This window comes from Pseudoliparis swirei, chromosome 14 (assembly GCF_029220125.1).
Source record: "Pseudoliparis swirei isolate HS2019 ecotype Mariana Trench chromosome 14, NWPU_hadal_v1, whole genome shotgun sequence".
NCBI lineage: Eukaryota > Metazoa > Chordata > Actinopteri > Perciformes > Liparidae > Pseudoliparis > Pseudoliparis swirei.
Window position 1 is genome coordinate 10,888,314 of NC_079401.1, and position 15,177 is coordinate 10,903,490.

The following is a 15,177-nucleotide window of genomic DNA, read 5'->3' on the forward strand; positions in this document are numbered from 1 at the left end:
TTCAATGTTTACTGAGGGAATACATCAAGTAGTTTCTTGGGGTTTCCCCCTGATGGTCATTAGCAAGAATGCAAGTTTAAATTACTTTCACACAACGGGACAGACAGACTGAGAGGACTGGTTATAGTGGGACAGACAGACTGAGAGGACTGGTTATAGTGGGACAGACAGACTGAGAGGACTGGTTATAGTGGGACAGACAGACAGACTGAGAGGACTGGTTATAGTGGGACAGACAGACAGACTGAGAGGACTGGTTATAGTGGGACAGACAGACTGAGAGGACTGGTTACAGTGGGACAGACAGACTGAGAGGACTGGTTATAGTGGGACAGACAGGCGGACTGAGAGGACTGGTTATAGTGGGACAGACAGACTGAGAGGACTGGTTATAGTGGGACAGACAGACTGAGAGGACTGGTTACAGTGGGACAGACAGACTGAGAGGACTGGTTATAGTGGGACAGACAGACAGACTGAGAGGACTGGTTATAGTGGGACAGACAGACAGACTGAGAGGACTGGTTATAGTGGGACAGACAGGCGGACTGAGAGGACTGGTTATAGTGGGACAGAGAGACTGAGAGGACTGGTTATAGTGGGACAGACAGGCGGACTGAGAGGACTGGTTATAGTGGGACAGACAGGCGGACTGAGAGGACTGGTTATAGTGGGACAGAGAGACAGACTGAGAGGACTGGTTATAGTGGGACAGACGGGCGGACTGAGAGGACTGGTTATAGTGGGACAGACAGACAGACTGAGAGGACTGGTTATAGTGGGACAGACAGACTGAGAGGACTGGTTATAGTGGGACAGACAGACAGACTGAGAGGACTGGTTATAGTGGGACAGACAGACTGAGAGGACTGGTTATAGTGGGACAGACAGACTGAGAGGACTGGTTATAGTGGGACAGAGAGACAGACTGAGAGGACTGGTTATAGTGGGAGAGACAGACTGAGAGGACTGGTTATAGTGGGACAGACAGACTGAGAGGACTGGTTATAGTGGGACAGAGAGACAGACTGAGAGGACTGGTTATAGTGGGACAGACAGACTGAGAGGACTGGTTATAGTGGGACAGACAGACAGACTGAGAGGACTGGTTATAGTGGGACAGACAGACAGACTGAGAGGACTGGTTATAGTGGGACAGAGAGACAGACTGAGAGGACTGGTTATAGTGGGACAGACAGACTGAGAGGACTGGTTATAGTGGGACAGACAGACTGAGAGGACTGGTTATTTCTGCTATGTATACCAGTACTCCTTCCAACACTGGAGATGTGTGTATCCATTCTCTCCCCAGTCGGGGTGAACCAGTGCTGTATTATGTTGCCTCCACTGACTCCCACTCAACCGTTATTCAGTTTTCTTCTCGCTGATGAAGTCAACATGGCCTTGGAAACCGCTGTATGCCCTGGTGTATATTTGGAGGGATTTTCTCCTATCAACCGTGACCAATTATTTTCAACGGTTTCTACTTCGAACACGTCTACCTGTCTCTTGGACCCCATCCCGACGAGGCTGCTTAAAGACGTTTTGCCTTTAATTGGCGGCTCTCTATTAGATATTATCAATGTGTCTCTGCTAACAGGCCACGTACCACACTCCTTCAAGGTGGCTGTTATTAAACCTCTCCTGAAGAAGCTCACTCTGGATCCAGAGGTGTTGGCTAACTACAGACCAATCTCTAACCTCCCCTTCCTCTCCAAGATCCTTGAGAAAGTGGTCGCAAATCAGTTGTGCGACTTTCTACATCATAATAGTTTATTTGAGAAATTTCAATCAGGATTTAGAAAACACCACAGCACCGAGCCGGCACTGGTGAAAATTACAAATGACCTCTTAATGGCAGCAGATAAAGGACTCCTCTCTGTCCTGGTCTTGTTAGACCTTAGTGCTGCATTCGACACCATTGACCATGACATCCTGTTACAGAGACTGGAGCAGTCGATTGGCATTTCAGGCACGGCACTAATTTGGTTTAAATCCTATTTATCAGATCGATCTCAGTTTGTATTTGTAGACGATGACGCCTCGATAACCACCAACGTTAATCACGGAGTTCCACAAGGTTCTGTGCTTGGACCAATTTTATTTACCTTATACATGCTTCCTTTGGGCAATATTATCAGGAAACACTCCATAAACTTTCATTGTTATGCAGATGACACTCAACTATATTTATCGATAAAACCAGAGAGAGCAACCAACTCTGTAAAATTCAAGCATGTCTTAAAGACATAAAAACATGGATGACCTGCAACTTCTTGATGTTAAACTCAGACAAAACCGAAGTAATTTTAATCGGCCCTGAGCACCTCAGAGATCAATTATCTGGTGATGTGGATTCTGTAGACGGCATTGCCCTGGCATCCAACACCACTGTAAAGAATCTTGGCGTTATCTTTGATCGACTTGTCCTTTAACTCCACGTAAAGCAAATCTCAAGGACTGCATTCTTTCATCTCGTAATATTTCAAAATCAGGCACATCTTGTCTCAAAAGATGCAGAAAAATTGGTTCATAGCCGTTACTTGAGACTGGATTACTGCAACTCCTTATTAGCAGGCTGCTCTAATAAATCTCTTAGGTCCCTCAGTTGATCCAGAATGCTGCAGCTCGTGTTCTCACTAAAACTAAGAAAGAGATCACATCACTCCTGCACTAGCTGCTCTGCACTGGCTCCCAGTAAAATCAAGAATCACTTTTAAAATTCTTCTCTTAACCTACAAAGCCTTGATTGGTGATGCTCCATCATATCTTAAGGAGCTTGTCGTATCATATTGCCCCACTGCTCACTAAATGCGGGACTACTTGTAGTTCCTAGAGTCTTAAAAAGTAGAATGGGAGCCAGAGCCTTTAGTTATCAAGCTCCTCTTTTATGGAACCAGCTTCCAATTTCAGTCCGGGAGGCAGACACAGTCACCTCGTTTAAGAGTAGACTTAAGACCTTCCTCTTTGACAGAGCTTATAGTTAGGGCTGAATCAGGTTCACCTGGTCCAGCCCCTTGATGTGCTATATAGGCTTATAGCTGGGGGGGTAGGATGCACTGAGTACCTATCTCTCTCCTTAGGATGAATTTTCATCTCTCAATCACACGTTACTAACTCTGCTTTCTCCCGGAAGTCCTTTTGACTTTGTCTCATGGGGTCATCAGACCCTATGAGGCAACATAAATCTATCTGCCTGATGGATCGTCTGGGTCGTGGAATTCCTGCTCATGACTCGCCACTGTCCTGTTGAGACTCGCCCTCCTCCTCCCCACCGCCATCTGCCTGATGGATCGTGGAGGTCTCCATCGTGGAATATGCTATGAACTATTCATACACTCTGTCATATTCATTGAATGTATTTTAACTCTAAATCTGTCCTTCTGTACACATTACATCTATTGTTCTGTCCATCCTGGAGAGGGATCCTCCTCTGTTGCTCTCCTGCAGGTTTCTTCCCTTTTTTTCCCCCCTGAAGGGTTATTTGGGAGTTTTCCTGGTCCGATGTGAGGTTTTGGGGCAGGGATGTCTATGTGTACAGATTGTAAAGCACTCCGAGACAAATTTGTAATTTGTGAAATTGGGCTATACAAATAAACTGAATTGAATTGAATTGAATTGAACATGTTCCACTCTGAGATCTGATGAGGCTGCAGTGATGCATGTGTTCCTCCAGCTCTCAGCGCTGCACTGGGATGTCTCCGTGTCTGAAGCTGTCGCTTTGAGACCCAGAACCTGCTGGAATAGACGTTGGCAAAAGCCCACATCTTGTACCCACCTGTTTTCCTTTATATTCAATTTCAAATTCAATTCAGTTTATTTGTATAGCCCATTTTCACAAACTGCAAATTTGTCTCGGAGTGCTTTACAATCTGTACACATAGACATCCCTGCCCCAAAACCTCACATCGGACCAGGAAAAACTCCCAAATAACCCTTCAGGGGGAAAAAAGGTCAGAACCCTTGAGGAGAGAACAGAGGAGGATCCCTCTCCAGGATGGACAGAACAATAGATGTCATGTGACCAGAAGGACAGATTTAGAGTTTAAATACATTCAATGAATATGACAGAGTGTATGAATAGTTCATAGTAGGCATATTCCACGATGGAGACCTCCACGATCCATCAGATGGAGGTAGAGAGGAGGAGTGGGCGGAGTCTCAACAGTGGGCGGAGTCTCAACAGGACAGTGGCGTAGTCAGTAGCAGGAATTCCACAACCCAGACCTCGATGATCCATCAGCAGATAGGATCTATGCCGTCTCATAGGGTCCGATGACCCCATGAGACGTGAAGTCACAAGGACTCCGGGGAGAAAGCAGAGTTAGTAACGTGTGATGGAGAGATGAAAATTCATCCCTAAGGAGAGAGGAAAGAGGAGAGAGGAAACAGGAGATAGGTGCTCAGTGCATCCTAAACGTCCCCCGGCAGCTATAAGCCTATAGCAGCATATCCAGGGGCTGGACCAGGTGAACCTGATTCAATTCAATTCAATTCAGTTTATTTGTATAGCCCAATTTCACAAATTACAAATTTGTCTCGGAGTGCTTTACAATCTGTACACATAGACATCCCTGCCCCAAAACCTCACATCGGACCAGGAAAAACTCCCAAATAACCCTTCAGGGGGAAAAAAAGGGAAGAAACCTGGAGGAGAGAACAGAGGAGGATCCCTCTCCAGGATGGACAGAACAATAGATGTAATGTGTACAGAAGGACAGATTTAGAGTTAAAATACATTCAATGAATATGACAGAGTGTATGAATAGTTCATAGTAGGCATATTCCACGATGGAGACCTCCACGATCCATCAGGCAGATGGCGGTGGGGAGGAGGAGTGGGCGGAGTCTCAACAGGACAGTGGCGTAGTCATGAGCAGGAATTCCACGACCCAGACGATCCATCAGGCAGATAGGATCTATGCGTCTCATAGGGTCCGATGACCCCATGAGACGTGAAGTCAAAAGGACTCGGGAGAAAGCAGAGTTAGTAACGTGTGATTGAGAGATGAAAATTCATCCTTAAGGAGAGAAAAAGAGGAGAGAGGCTCAGTGCATCCTAAACGTCCCCGGCAGCTATAAGCCTATAGCAGCATATCAAGGGGCTGGACCAGGGCAAACCTGATTCAGCCCTAACTATAAGCTCTGTCAAAGAGGAAGGTCTTAAGTCTACTCTTAAACGAGGTGACTGTGTCTGCCTCCCGGACTGAAATTGGAAGCTGGTTCCATAAAAGAGGAGCTTGATAACTAAAGGCTCTGGCTCCCATTCTACTTTTTAAGACTCTAGGAACTACAAGTAGTCCCGCATTTAGTGATCGTAGCTCTCTAGTGGGCAATATGGTACTACAAGCTCCTTAAGATATGATGGAGCATCACCAATCAAGGCTTTGTAGGTTAAGAGAAGAATTTTAAAAGTGATTCTTGATTTTACGGGGAGCCAATGCAGAGCAGCTAGTGCAGGAGTGATGTGATCTCTTTTCTTAGTTTTAGTGAGAACACGAGCTGCAGCATTCTGGATCAACTGGAGGGACCTAAGAGATTTATTAGAGCAGCCTGCTAATAAGGAGTTGCAGTAATCCAGTCTCAAGTAACGAACGTGAATCAATTTTTCTGCATCTTTTGAGACAAGATGTGCCTGATTTTTGAAATATTACGTAGATGAAAGAATGCAGTCCTTGAGATTTGCTTTACGTGGGAGTTAAAGGACAAGTCGATCAAAGATAACGCCAAGATTCTTTACAGTGGTGTTGGATGCCAGGGCAATGCCGTCTACAGAATCCACATCACCAGATAATTGATCTCTGAGGTGCTCAGGGCCGATTAAAATTACTTGGTTTTGTCTGAGTTTAACATCAAGAAGTTGCAGGTCATCCATGTTTTTATGTCTTTAAGACATGCTTGAATTTTACAGAGTTGGTTGCTCTCCTCTGGTTTTATCGATAGATATAGTTGAGTATCATCTGCATAACAATGAAAGTTTATGGAGTGTTTCCTGATAATATTGCCCAAAGGAAGCATGTATAAGGTAAATAAAATTGGTCCAAGCACGGAACCTTGTGGAACTCCGTGATTAACGTTGGTGGTTATCGGCGTCATCGTTTACAAATACAAACTGAGATCGATCTGATAAATAGGATTTAAACCAAATTAGTGCCGTGCCTGAAATGCCAATCGACTGCTCCAGTCTCTGTAACAGGATGTCATGGTCAATGGTGTCGAATGCAGCACTAAGGTCTAACAAGACCAGGACAGAGAGGAGTCCTTTATCTGCTGCCATTAAGAGGTCATTTGTAATTTTCACCAGTGCCGTCTCGGTGCTGTGGTGTTTTCTAAATCCTGATTGAAATTTCTCAAATAAACTATTATGATGTAGAAAGTCGCACAACTGATTTGCGACCACTTTCTCAAGGATCTTGGAGAGGAAGGGGAGGTTAGAGATCGGTCTGTAGTTAGCCAACACCTCTGGATCCAGAGTGGGCTAACTATAAGCTCTGTCAAAGAGGAAAGTCTTCAGTCTACATGAGGGGGCGGAGTCTGCCTCCAGGACTGAAGGTGAAGCTGGTTCCATAAAAGAGGAGCTTGATAACTAAAGGCTCTGACTCCTCCTACTTTTTAAGACTACAAGTAGTCCCGTATTTAGTGAGCGCAGCTCTCTAGTGGGGCAATATGGTACTACAAGCTCCTTAAGATATGATGGTGCATCACCAATCAAGGCTTTGTAGGTTAAGAGAAGAAGCAGAGCAGCTAGTGCAGGAGTGATGTGATCTCTGTTCTCTGGTTCAGGTCTCACTATCAGACCATCAAGAGGAAAGTCTCTCCTCTTTATTGTGACTACAACCAGGAATCATACTTACTTACTTACTTCCATCCGTGGGAGGCAATCTGAATAAAGTGCGAGAATGATGGACTCTGCCACTAACTACCGTTCCGGTCTCCTGGGCGACAGATCCGTCTTTGTTGAACCCGTCCACTGCAAATCCCATCAAGATAATGTTGACCAGAGCCTTAGAAGCCACGCCCACATCGTTTGTTTCCTGACCGTGAAAGTCTTTACACTCGACTGTTTTGTTTCAACTGTTAGTTTCCCAAATATTCTCTGAGGTTCCAGCAGCTATGCAAGCAAACCTTGGACCTTTGGATCATCTCCCACTCTTGGTCTTAGTGTGTGAGTCTCCAGCAGATGAGAACATGTCTGGAGGCCAACCTGCGGTGGAATATTGTTTAATTTATTCTGCTATTACCCCAGCAGCAGAAAACAACAACTGTGAAATCCTCTTTTTACGAGCACTCTGTCAAATGTATTTTCGCAAGTCATGAAGTATCCAGTGAATACATCAGTCCATTAAATAGAGTGCTTGCTGGTCTAATTTTGGGGAACTTGTTTGCTTTGTGGCCCGGTTTCCCCCGGCAGCAGCCTGCCCCTGCATGGACACATTCCAGCCAGCAGGGGCCTTGGATCGAACCCAGACCAGAACTGACTGTCAGAACTCTTGCACTCTCCAATGAGCCTGATCGGCAGAAATTGTGGTTCATTAGAATTAGAAGCCGCCGATCCAATCAGTTGAGAATGAATCAAAACGACGGCTCCCACACAAGAGGAGCGTCGGAGGTTCACCCCAAAACATGTGGAGGTGCTTCAGGACGCTCTGGTCCACTCTGTGTCTGTGAGACGCAGCATGGCTTTAACAACAGCTGACATGGCACAACGTCTAGCCTACACCTGCACACACACACACACACACACACACACACACACACACTCTGTCCCTTGTGACACACACAGACTCATTCACAACCATCAAGCACTCCGTCAAGCAGGAAGCTGTGTACTCATCAAGCGACTGAGGAGTTCCAGATGGGGACATCATCGGGACTATCTGCTCATCTAAACACACTCAAGGAGGTGGGGAGAGGGGGAACACTGTGGTTGTAAATGCAGGATAAACACAGGAAGGCGGAGAGATGGGGAACAGAACCAGGTGCTTCATCAATGTAGACCGAGCGGGGCTCGAGGCTTCTTCTTCTTTCCCGAAGCATTCACTCTCACTCTCATCCTCCGTGGGATGTGCGTGCACGGACCCCACAGAGATGGAAACACTCCTTGTGGCTGTGAGTCCCACACTGTCAACACAAATAGACGTGGTTAGTGCGGTGAGATTCTCTGTGGGGAGTCAGGACTGGGTATGTGAGTGAGGCTGAAGGCCCTCACTGAGTTTGAGTATCGGAAACTATGAACAGATATTCGTGGTCTCCAGAGGAAGAACGTGCCGACTGACGTTGTGTCAGACATTCATGTTACCATCAGGGTGAAATGCAATAACTTCATATCGCGGCATCATCAGGTCAACATTTCATTGTGCATAACTCTGGTTTATCAAATATCTGCAGAACCAACCCCGTCGTTGGGATTGTTTTGCAAACTGAAAGTGTGAATGATGCCTGGTCGAGCTTTGGGAAGAACTCAGCCAACAACCTCTCTGGTTCTGGTCGATTTATTGTCTGATCACAAGCAAAGTGCCAGCGTTCGCTTCGATTGCAATCACAGGAAGTCCTCTCACAACACACAGCTTGATAGGACAACAACGTTCTCTCCCAAGCCGTGTTCGGCCCTTTAATACACAGATTTCATCACAAGTTCATATCCCGTTCTCCTGACTTTGGATTGGTGCGAGACTGTTTCCTCCCCCCTTCTCACAGGACCGGGCCGTCCAGCGGTCTCAGTCCCCCGACCTCATGGAACAATACTGATATCTATACTTGAGGAGCAGACATCAGAATATTTCCCAGGGACTCTTCACATATTTCAGCCGCTACGCGTTGTTATTCTGAACTTGAATAACCTGACAGGGACACAAGAAAATGTCATATTTAAGATTTATATTCAAACCACAAATACGTTAAATGTCGACATTTCTGAAAAAAAGATCTGTTTCATATATGAGCGTTGTATCGCGCTTACAGAAACTCACAATACCACCAAGTCATGGTTGTGAAAGGATTTATTAGGTTTAGGCGGGAAAAGGTTCGACGAAAACAGAAGCGCCCTAAAGCCCTCTTTCTTGCGTCGTGTAACAAGGCATCGGTCCTAAAGTCTGACTGTCAGCCATGGGACATGAACCCCGGCCTCCCCTCCTGTGTTTGGCTGGCAAACTAATGACACCCCTTCAGCCTCAGCTGCACTTTGGGCTCAGAGCGAATTAGTGAGTATTAGCATGCTAACACGCTACAAGGACAGAGTGAACGTCCTCGCTGCTGAACACCAGCGTGTTCGCCAGTCAAACCGAGTCCAGCCTTGTCTCAAGACGCTTCAGGCTGCACTTTGTTCAACATTCGTTACAACGTCCGTTAGCATGCCGGCTAATTAGCTTTCCTAGGTTTCAACGGTCAGCCTCACAAAGTGCGTTTGTGAGTTTAGCGTTTGTGTGTTTTTTGTCAGAATGTGGGGTCCTGCTGGGTCCAGACGGTTGTTGTCATATTGAGGGGTCACTGCAGATGCTTTAAAAACCCAAGTGGTTTGAATTGAAGCAGTAGAGGCTGACATATCTTCACAAAAGTTCAACTCCAAAAACCTCCCATGTCTCAACTCAACATCCTCCTCCTTCCACCTTTACATCCCAGGATTATAACCTTCTCATATATCTGTAGCCTCCAAGCTGGAGCTGAGATGGCCCTGATGACATCACTGTGTGTAACATCCCGTCTCCTGCCTGTGGTTTTCCCCTCTCCGACCCACATCGAGACTCGCCTGCGTCCCTTTGGTGTTTTCCCGTGTCGGCTTCATGTTTCTCTGGACTCTGCATTGCTCTCTGTTGTTGATCCCTGTCTGACCCCAGTGGATGACCTTTTGTCGACTAAAGAACTCAGCTCTGCTCCTGACTCCCCCAGAAACGTGACACGATGACTTCATCTGGGTTATTCCACCCCCCCCATCCAGTCAAAGAAGATAATATCCAACACACATGCGCCGTGTATAGTTACTAATCAGCTGTTATATTGATGTTATTCTCATTGAAACATCGCAAAGTGTTTTTGTTTAAAAAAATGTACAATAAAAAAATAAGCATCTATTAATAAAGAGAATTTCTAAAAGCTTGAAAAACCGTTCCGTCCATTCAGACCTTTGACTGGACTGAATGGACTGAAGTGGCCCTATAAAAAAATTTGTAATCCTCCATCAGCATTTTGGTCATTGAAGAATAAAATCTTCCAAAGCTTTTTAAACTCGACACCAATGGCTGCTCCTTAATAACAGGCGCAACAAGCAATTCAAGTGACATGGTAAAGCTCTGAGCCTTTTCCTGCTGGTTAGCTGCCTTCCGCTGCAGAGCAACTATCTCCTTAGATCAGTTGTTCGCAAAGATGTTCAGGCCAAACAAAAAACGTATAGCACAATCTTTTCAAATCACTTTCAATTCATGCTCTATGTTGAGCTCTTGTTTTGAAAGGGACGCAGCAGGAAAGCCGAGATCACGGAGGTAGGATGTGGCGAGTCGCCAAGAATCTCGTAACCTGTTTACGCCGTAACGTCAACATTTACACAAAAGTACGGGCATGTCGCTCTTTATTTATGAATGACTTAGTTTTATGTTTGTGTACTTTGTAATATGTGAAGTTCTCAATAAAGTACTTGAAATAAAAAAATCTGCATTTTCCGCTTGTGCCCCACCTGTAATGCCTTGGCACCCCACTAGAGGGGTGAGTCCCACAGTGTGAGAACCACTGCCTTTGATGAATATCTTTCAATTAAATTAAATTAAATTCAGTTTATTTGTATACCCCATTCTCACACATTACAAATTTGCCTCAGAGTGCTTTACAATCTGTACACATAGACATCCCTGACCGTTGACCTTTGACCTCACATCGGATCAGGAACAACTCCCAAATAACCCTTCACGGGGAAAAAAGTGAAGAACCCTTCAGGAGAGAACAGAGGAGGATCCCTCTCCAGGATGGACAGAACAATAGATGTCATGTGACCAGATGGAATCATTACACACTAATTAAAACACAGGAACAACACAATGAATATGACAGAGTGGATGAATAGTCTGACGTCGGCATGGACCACGATCCAGACCTCCGTGATCCATCAGGCAGTACTTCCATTCGGGAAATGCAGTTTGAAACCAGGATTCTGGTTCCCGATAAGCTGATGGAAGAAATACAAACGCACTTTGTGAGGCTGACCGTTGATACCTTGGAAAGCTAATTAGCCTGCATGCTAACGGACGTTGTAACGAATGTTGAACAAAGTGCAGCCTGAAGCGTCTTGAGACAAGGCTGGACTCGGTTTGACTGGCGAACACGCTGGTGTTCAGCAGCGAGGACGTTCACTCTGTCCTTGTAGCGTGTTAGCATGCTAATACTCACTAATTCGCTCTGAGCCCAAAGTGCAGCTGAGGCTGAAGGGGTGTCATTAGTTTGCCAGCCAAACACAGGAGGGGAGGCCGGGGTTCATGTCCCATGGCTGACAGTCAGACTTTAGGACCGATGCCTTGTTACACGACGCAAGAAACAGGGCTTTAGGGCGCTTCTGTTTTCGTCGAACCTTTTCCCGCCTAAATCTAATAAATCCTTTCACAACCATAACTTGGTGGTATTGTGAGTTTCTGCAAGCGCGATACAAGGCTGACATTTCAGAAATGTCGACATTTAACGTATTTGTGTCATCCAGTCATCCATATCCAGTTGCCGTTTGGGTTTTCCGGTGATTGTCTCATCCTGTCAGGCTGCAGTTTGCTTCCATCTAGCGGCAGTTATATGAAAGGACCAGCTGACGCACAGTTGAGCCAACGCTTCATTATGGAATTCCAGAAGTGTCTCTGGATCCGAGTTGTATGGAGGACTCAAAATGACTTAAGTATAAATAACTAAATAAATGCATGAATAAATATTGGAATAAATAAATAAATGCTTAAATAAATGTATAAATAAATGAATAAATGCTTAAATAAATGTATAAATAAATAAATAAATGCTTAAATAAATGTATAAATACATAAATAAATACAGGAATGAATAAATATAAGTTATAAATCAACAGGACATCATTAAATACATATATTTCTACATTTCTGTATTTCTTCATTTATTTATTTATCTATTTATGTGTCCACATGTATTTCTTCATTTATTTATGTGTGACATTTACGTGTCCGTATATTCAAATGAGCTGGGGTGGTCCGAACCTCTGTCTGAAGCATGATTGGTCACAGGAGTGTGATGCACCTGGTGTGTTGTGCTCGACTACTTCTGCCTGGCACATGAAGTTGGCTCGCTCAGCTCACCGTTAGCAGAAGTTAGCCGAGACAGCTTTTTGACTTCAGCCGTTTATCAATTCCATGTACACTGAGTACAGACTCGTGTTTTCTTGGAGTCTGGTCTTGGGAGTCTGGTCTTGGGAGTCAGTCCGGACTCTCGAGGACGCAGAACACATCAACTGTTCTTGCTCATGAATTTACTCCAATTATTCACTGTAACATACTTTACAGTGGAGTAGAATGTGTTGCGGTGTTCACTGTTGTTTGGCGTCGGCTACGAATAAACGGTAATAACTATACAACGTCTCGTAGCTTTCCTGACCCAGGGTCGCTACAATATGAAGTTATGCATCTTAACCCTCAGTCAAATTGACGTAACGTTATCTGTGAATAAATAATAAACTCTTTGTGCTCTTTAGATCCTCCAAAACCTAATTATATCTCATATTTAGCCGATATGGAGATGTCAGAGCCAGCGGAGCATTTAAAAAAGTCCTGCTTCTGTCTTGCTCTCCGACTTGACCAATCCTGTTCAACAATGAGGTTCGGACCGCCCAGCTCATTTGAATATACGGACATGTAAATGTCACACATAAATAAATGAAGAAATACGTGTGGACACATAAATAGATATATAAATAAATGAAGAAATACAGAAATGTAGAAATACATTTATTTAATGATGTCCTGTTGAGTTATAACTTATATTTTTTCATTTCTGTATTTATTTATACATTTATTCTTGTATTTATTTATTTATACATTTATTTAAGCATTTATTTATTTATTTTTGTATTTATTCATGCATTTATTAATTAATTAATTTATACTTAAGTAATTTTAAGTCCTCCATAGAGTTGTGCTTCCCAGTTTTCTTCCACAAAAACGTTCAGACGGATTGAATGTGTTGACCTGACTTTAATTGTTGTCAGTTATTTGTGGATGTTTTTCCTACATGATACGTTATCTGTAAATTCCTACAGAGCCCACAGCGGGTCGAAGCTTCTAGATGCCATTTGCAAATGTGCAAACTATATACAGTCAAATGTACTGGCCTGGTAGAACCTAAGGAACATGAGAACAGAACCGGTTTCTTCTTACAGAAAGAAATAACTAAAAAGGAACAGTTTCTAAATATGGGTCGCAAAGTGAACAGAAGAACCTGGAGGGAATGAATATTAGAACTTCAAATAAAGAACTATATGTATTTGAAATACTGATGTTCAAAAGTAATTTGGAAAGTCGTTCCGAAATAACTTCCAGAACACTTCTCTCTAAATAAAAGTGTTTATTGTATTTTCAAACTTTTTCCTTTGGAGTTGGAAAAGGTTTTTAAAGTCATTTAAAAATGGTCACAGGTAAAGAATGATCTAAAAACGACATTCTGCCTTGCATATAGCTTCTTGAAAGGCATTGTGGTCTGAACATGTCACATGAGGACACAATGCTAGAGGAACCTGCAGAAAGGAAATCCAATCATGTCAATTCCATGCAGTTTATGTTGTAAAGCCCAATATCACAAATTAAAAACTCCCCTCAGAGGGCTTTACAATCTGTACACACAGACGTCCCTGACCTTTGACCTCACATCATATCAGGAACAACTCCCAAGAAATGGAAGAACCCTTCAGGAGAGCAACAGAGGAGGATCCCTCTCCAGGATGGACAGAACAATCAATGTCATGTGACTAGATGAACAATAGATGTCATGTGACCAGATGAACAATAGATGTCATGTGACCAGAAGGAATCATGACAGAGTAACAACACATTCAATGAGTATGACAGAGTGTTTGTGTAGCAGCTCTCGCTCCGTTACCCGTGGGTTTCCCCCAAAAGCACCAAGAGTCAGTCATGACCCAAGAGGTTCTGTTTGGTAACATCTGTTTTTGTGTTCCACACACCGAGCAGACCGCAACACTGCGCCTCTGCTCACTCTCCTCCCCTCCACTCTGAACTGAGAGCTTTTATGAGCGCGGCCTCGGCTGCTGACTGATTGGCAATCACCAGCAGCCGAGGCCCAATTGGAGACAGCTGCCACACTCCCCACCAACCGATTTAGGCCGGGGCTCCATCTGGCCTAACCTACTCCCCCTCCCCCCATGAGAGCTTGGGAGGGGGCTCTGGGGGACCGGGCACAGGAGGTGGGGGCTGGGACCGGCCGGGATGGAGACGGGGCACGAGTAACTGGCGCCGCCGACGGGTCCCGGGGATCAGGGGTCGGCAGCACCAACGGGTCTTGGAGGGACTCGAGGAAGCCCGGATCCGAGATTCGGGGACGGGGCACCCAGCACCGCTCCTCCGGTCCATAACCCTCTACCACGGCGGCGGACATCCAGGAGGTGATTGGCCGTATAGACGGGGGCCCCCTCTATGAGCCGGGGGGGTGGAGTGGGTTCTGGGGGCTGAAATGGCATCTGCTGCCCAACTCCTCTGAGAAAAGACCTCTTGTTGTTGTGTTGTTGTTGTCGTAACCATTGCTTGACCCCACGCATCAAACATCCAAGATCAAAGTTGTTCTGGAAGCCGTCTGGGGGACAAGTGGCCCATTGCACCACTTTGTGCTGCCAGAGGACAACAGGCGCTATTAAATTCAATAAATCACCCATAATTCAATCAAATTACCTAAAATATATTTCAATCATGAAGAGCAGAGTATCGAACAACCCCCGTTATTTTCAGACCTATTGATGAATAAAAAACGTATTTTGATGGCAAAAAAAGTTAACATTTTTAATTTGGGGTCATTGTGACCCCAGGACAACACGAGGGTTAAAGACAACGACCTCCCCCACATCTGTCTTACCCAACCCCGAACAAACACACTGACATATTATTTATACCTCACACTCAATGCAGGTGCTCCTCCGTCCACTCTCTCATTACATATTAGTTCTGTGTGTGTGTGTCCTCT